Here is a 6,754-nt window from a genome sequence, read left to right as displayed (position 1 = left end):
GTCAGTTCAGTCACTCAATCGTGTCCGATTCTTTGCAATCCCATGGGCTGCAGCATGCCAGGCTTCCCTGTCCATCACCAACTTCTGGAGCTTGCTCAGATTCATGTCCATCTATGTGGTAATGCCATCCAACCACCTACCCAATGGACCTCTCATAATATTACAAGAAGCAAACTCCCCTTCAGATTTAGTAAGAAAAATTTGTATAGCTGTGAAAACTTGGAAGTGAAGACAGAAATTATCTGTCTGTCTAGACAATGAGTTTCAGTTTGTCGTGGTAAAATCATAGGTATTTCTTGGAGAAATTATTTTGGGTAAGCAGAGTCTGTGACCTCAAGGAACTCAGTTTAGTGGGAAAGCTAATTCTGAAACAATGCAATAAATTGAATGCTAGAGATATACATAAGTTGCTATGGAAACAAGAAGATAAGTTCTGTAAGTAATTACTTTCCATTTTTGCCTTAGCTACAGGAGATAAGAACTAAATTTGTGCTCAATTACAGCAACATTAACATTTACCAGAGGCATAATTGCTTCTTCTTCCTCTCAATCTTACTTTATCTCTTTTATACTCTTTAATTCATCCTATCACATATCTTCTTTTCCCATTAAATAAAAAAGTTAAAGCACTGCATTAAAAATATAAAATTTATAAAAAATTTACTAGATACTTCCTGCCTTTTTAAACTTCTTTTACAATCACAGGAAAAAAAAGACAAAATCATGAGTATTTACTAAGGATATTACATTTCATAAACACATGGATTGATATAGTCTAATAAGGGAGTATTAAAAGATAGGAAAAAAATGAAAGTGGAAAACGAAATGTGAGGCACTATGTTTAATTTATATAATCTGTTTAGTGGTAGAGTAATAAGGGAAATAACCCACAGCCTCATTTCTTTAAGAGACGCAAATCTAGACTTAATTAAGCAAAAAGCCCAGTGCTGCTTAATATGGACCTAGCTTGGTTTTAAAGAGCCACCTACAAACTAGTTAATAAAATAATTCTTAGTATCCTGTTGCAAACATATTTTCTTGTCCTATATTATAACTTTCACGAAGCCCACTGTCTCAGCACTGCTGTCACAGCAACAGTGACAGGCGTGCAGTTCAAGTTACTCCTCCTTCTAGGGGATGCTCTATCCACACTGGTGTTTGTTCACTCCATAAATCCAGGGCAGGTTGGAAAATAAAACAAAAATGACTGGTCCAAACAAATGTAGACCCTGTGTTCTGTGTGCCTGAGCTGAGTGACAACGGCTTCACCTTCACTTTTCTTCTCTCAGGTTTTTTTCTACAAAATAGTAACTATAATAACGTACACAGTACTCTACGCTTTCATCTCCTCTTTCGTCTCCCTTCTGTAAAAGTCAAGCAGCTTCCAGATAGTGGTTCTGTGAATTATAGGCAGGATAAATAATGACTTCGGCTCTGTCACTTACTGAGTGATCATCCCTGCAAGATACGTGACCTTTCTGGATCTCAGTTTTCTTCCCCATAAAACAAGAGACTGTAAATTATATGTGGATCATAGGATCACTGTGAGAGTTTGACAAATTTTAAAATGTAAAGTGCTCAAAATAATGTATTAGAAGACTAATTGTTATGGAAGGGCTATTGTCAGTGGTGGTGGTCTTGTTACGCTGTTATTATGTTCACTAAGAATACCAAAATGCCTCAGGGTTGTGTGTGAGCATTTTGCCAGCCTAATGACAAAACATTCAAGTTGCTAATTCCAATATGTCTCTGCACTACGCAAGCTATCTTCTCAACACTGCTTCAGCCAGAGGCTTGGTTCGAGTTTTTTTCTTCAGGGAGTCAGAGTACTTTTAAAATAATCTACAGCATCGGATGAACACGCATGTTGCTTCTTCTGTGATAAAGAGACTTTGACAATAATGTTCCCATTTCTCCAAAAATAAATTTGAAGTTCACTGTAGCAGTCACACGAAATTCATGGTTGCGATATACATGCCTTTTTCCCGGATCTTATTTCTACCCTCAGTCTGATTCTGTATTCTTAGCTATGTTTTAGTATTTATGTTCTTGTGTATGCTCCCGTAAATACTCTGCAGAAGAGGCAGTTATTAATAAGTAATACAAAATGACTTTGTTTTTGTACTTTGCTAAAACATCCCTCATTACCTATGAGAATAAACTGAATCTGTGGATGAGCGTCATGGTCAACCTTTGTGTCAGGTATTTTGAATTAGATTTCTTCCAGTCTTGGCAGGACCTGAGATCTATGTTTTAACCAAAGGGTCAGTGAATGAAAAAGTAGAGAATAAAAACAGAGATAAGAGAAACCAAAGTATGAATCATTAAAATGTTGCAAAATTACTTCCAAACTGTATGAGTTGAGTGTTCTTATTACTCATGCTGGAGCAAAGTATGGAGTAAGTGAAGGAATTCCAAAGTAAGAAAAAAAAAGACACTTTCTTTTATAATTTCAAAAAAAAATCCTTATAGCGTATTTAAATTCCAGTGGCAAATTAAACCTGTGTGTGTACTTCCCCTTCGCCATTTCCAAGTAATCACGCCTGTAAAAAGGACATGATCTCACTGCTTTCTGGGGACTGCCTCCTTCAACAGCTTCTCCAGCAAAGGACCTGGACACGGTGACTGCCACATGCTCAGGCTGACTACAGTCACGGAGGTGCCAGTGTCAGAACTCCCAAGTAAGTGCCCACCCACGTGCTCAGGCTGACTACAGTCACGGAGGTGCCAGTGTCAGAACTCCCAAGTAAGTGCCCATCCACGTGCTCAGGCTGACTACAGTCACGGAGGTGCCCAGTGTCAGAACTCCCAAATAAGTGCCCACCCAGCTCAGCACAGTTTGTTATAGGACATGCTCTCCAAAACATTTGCTTGGTGCTTTATGCCTTTCTTTCTGCAATAGCACTAGGTTAAATGACTCCTGCCATCACCTACCAAAAATAACAATAACAATCATAATGAAATTTATATCAAAAAATGGAATTTTATATCTCCAACCAGTCCATTCTAAAGGAGATCAGTCCTGGGTGTTCATTGGAAGGACTGATGCTAAAGCTGAAACTCCAGTACTTTGGCCACCTCATGCAAAGAGTTGACTCATTGGAAAAGACTCTGATGCTGGGAGGGGTTGGGGGCAGGAGGAGAAGGGAACGACAGAGGATGAGATGGCTGGATGGCATCACCGACTCAATGGACATGAGTCTGGGTGAACTCTGGGAGTTGGTGATGGACAGGGAGGCCTGGTGTGCTGTGATTCATGGGGTCGCAAAGAATCAGACACGACTGAGCGACTGAATTGAATTGAACTGAACTGAAGTCCTATTATTAGATTTGAAGACCGTATATCTACAATAACACTGATTTGGGTACCCTGCCACATAGCGCCTTCAAAATTATCTAGATGTCAATAGCTCTGAAACAGCCTAAGTTTCCAAGGTAGTATTATTAAAGAGTGCACACTCATACATACACAAGCCTGATGGAAAATGTTTTCTGATTCTCAACCTCTGGAACAGTTTCCAGGTCACTGAGCTTGAACTTGCATGAACAGAGGTACAGAAATTATTATGAAAGTGAAGCTTAGTATCACACTAGTGGTTGGTTTGCAAACAAAAGGCATGCTCGGTGTTTAACCCTTTGCTATCTCTAAGAATTGGCTAGCTCTGGGAGAAGTAGACTTTCTGATGTCACGGAGGCCACAGATGCCAGAATCTCAAGAATACAGAAAATAAGAAAATGTAGATAAAAATGGGCTTTCCCAGTGGCTCAAGTGGTAAAGAATCTGGCTGCAATGCAGGAGACACAGGAGATACAGATTCAATCCCTATCCCCTGGAGGAGGAAATGGCAACCCACTCCAGTATTCTTGCCTGGAAAATCCCATGGAGAGAGGAGCCTAGTGGGCTACCGTCCATGGGGTCTCATAGATTTGGACATGACTGAACATGCACACACATAGATAATATAACTGTGATGAATGAATGCCAAACAGACAAATACAAAAGGAAATACAGTTGAAACAATCTATCACTATATCTATGTTTGTGTTACTGCTATAACTATATTTCTACCCAATATGAACAGTAGCTGTCTATGAGTGTGGGATTAAGGGTGATTTTAACAGCTAGCATGCACTGAATACCATGATTTTATTGGTAATCTAATTACAATGTCTTAACTAATCTTCCCAATAACTATATTAGATAGGTTCTGTTATTATTTGCATTTTAATGAGGAAACTAAGGCTAAGGGATATTAAGTGACTTTCTCAAAGTCACCTAGCTAGTGAAGGTCAGAGCTTAGACTCTAGATGAAGTCAACTTGATTCCAAAGAGTATTTGGTTAACTAGTAACTGAATTGTGTATCTGAATATGTATTACTTTTATGAATAAAAGGAAACATTTTTTGAAAAATTAGGCATGTGTACAAATATGTAAGAATATATAAATCATATATAAGCACACATTATGTACACAAATGTATGTATACATATATGTATGGAAATAGATGTAATTATGTATATGCACAAACATTAATGTCCTGAGACCAAAATTCTCAGAAAGCAAAGGTCCTATAGACTATATGAGGGCAAGAGAATACAAAATAATAAAATAGATTCTGTCCTCACTTTTCCTTACCTGCTTTCTTTATGTGTATATGCATGTGTGTATGAAAGCAGGTTATTTTAACAGATGTATGTGTGTTTTGAAGATAAAAACATTTTTTTAAATTTAAATTTATTTATTTTAATTGGAGGCTAATTACTTTATAATATTATATTGGTTTTGCCACACATCAACATGAATCCGCCACAGGTGTACACATATTCCCCATCCTGAACCCCCCTCCCACCTCCCTCCCTGTACCATCCCTCTGGGTCATCCCAGTGCACCAGCCCCAAGCATCAAACCTGGACTGGTGATTCATTTCTTATGAGATATTATACATGTTTCAATGCCATTCTCCCAAATCATCCCACCCTCGCCCTCTCCCACAGAGTCCAAAAGACCGTTCTATATATCTGTGTCTCTTTTGCTGTCTCACATACAGCGTTATCATTACCATCTTTCTAAATTCCATATATATGCATTAGTATACTGTATTGGTGTTTTTCTTTCTGGCTTACTTCACTCTGTATAATAGGCTCCAGTTTCATCCACCTCATTAGAACTGATTCAAATGTATTCTTTTTAATGGCTAATACTCCATTGTGTATATGTACCACAGCTTCCTTTTCCATTCATCTATTGATGGACATCTAGGTTGCTTCCATGTCCTGGCTATTATAAACAGTGCTGTGATGAACATTGGGGTACACGTGTCTCTTTCAATTCTGGTTGCCTCGGTGTGTATGCCCAGCAGTGGGATTGCTGGGTCATAAGGCAGTTCTATTTCCAGTTTTTTAAGGAATCTCCACATTGTTCTCCATAGTGGCTGTACTAGTTTGCATTCCCACCAACAGTGTAAGAGGGTTCCCTTTTCTCCACACCCTTTCCAGCATTTATTGCTTGTAGACTTTTGGATTGCAGCCATTCTGACTGGTGTGAAATGGTACCTCATTGTGGTTTTGATTTGCATTTCTCTGATAATGAGTGATGTTAAGCATCTTTTCATGTGTTTGTTAGCCATCTGTATGTCTTCTTTGGAGAAATGTCTATTTAGTTCTTTGGCCCACTTTTTGATTGGGTCATTTATTTTTCTGGAGTTGAGCTGTAGGAGTTGCTTGTATATTTTTGAGATTAATTCTTTGTCATTTTGCTTCATTTGCTATTATTTTCTCCCATTCTGAAGGCTGCCTTTTCACCTTGCTTATAGTTTCCTTTGTTGTGCACAAGCTTTTAATTTTAATTAGGTCCCAATTGTTTATTTTTGCTTTTATTTCCAATATTCTGGGAGTTGGGTCATAAAGGATTCTGCTGTGATTTATGTCAGAAAATGTTTTGCCTATGTTCTCCTCTAGGAGTTTTATAGTTTCTGGTCTTACGTTTAGATCTCTAATCTATTTTCAGTTTATTTTTGTGTATGGTGTTAGAAAGTGTTCTAGTTTCATTCTTTTACAAGTGGTTGACCAGTTTTCCCAGCACCACTTGTTAAAGAGATTGTCTTTTCTCCATTGTATATTCTTGCCTCCTTTGTCAAAGATAAGGTGTCCATAGATGTGTGGATTTATCTCTGGGCTTTCTATTTTGTTCCATTGATCTATATTTCTGTCTTTGTGCCAGTACCATACTGTCTTGATGACTGTGGCTTTGTAGTAGAGCCTGAAGTCAGGCAGGTTGATTCCTCCAGTTCCATTCTTCTTTCTCAAGATAGCTTTGGCTATTCGAGGTTTTTTGTATTTCCATACAAATTGTGAAATTATTTGTTCTAGCTCTGTGAAGAATACCTTTGGTAGCTTGATAGGGATTGCATTGAATCTATAAATTGCTTTGGGTAGTATACTCATTTTCACTATACTGATTCTTCCAATCCATAAATATGGTATATTTCTCCATCTATTAGTGTCCTCTTTGATTTCTTTCACCAGTGTTTTATAGTTTTCTATATATAGGTCTTTAGTTTCTTTAGATAGATATATTCCTAAGTATTTTATTCTTTTCATTGCAATGGTGAATGGAATTGTTTCCTTAATTTCTCTTTCTATTTCCTCATTATTAGTATATAGGAATGCAAGGGATTTCTGTGTGTTGATTTTATATCCTGCAACATAAGTTGCAGGAATATAGTTGCAGGAATGCAAACTAGTACAGCCACC

The sequence above is a fragment of the Bos taurus genome, chromosome 24 (genome assembly GCF_002263795.3).
Source record: "Bos taurus isolate L1 Dominette 01449 registration number 42190680 breed Hereford chromosome 24, ARS-UCD2.0, whole genome shotgun sequence".
Classification (NCBI taxonomy): domain Eukaryota; kingdom Metazoa; phylum Chordata; class Mammalia; order Artiodactyla; family Bovidae; genus Bos; species Bos taurus.
This window is presented reverse-complemented; position numbering follows the sequence as displayed.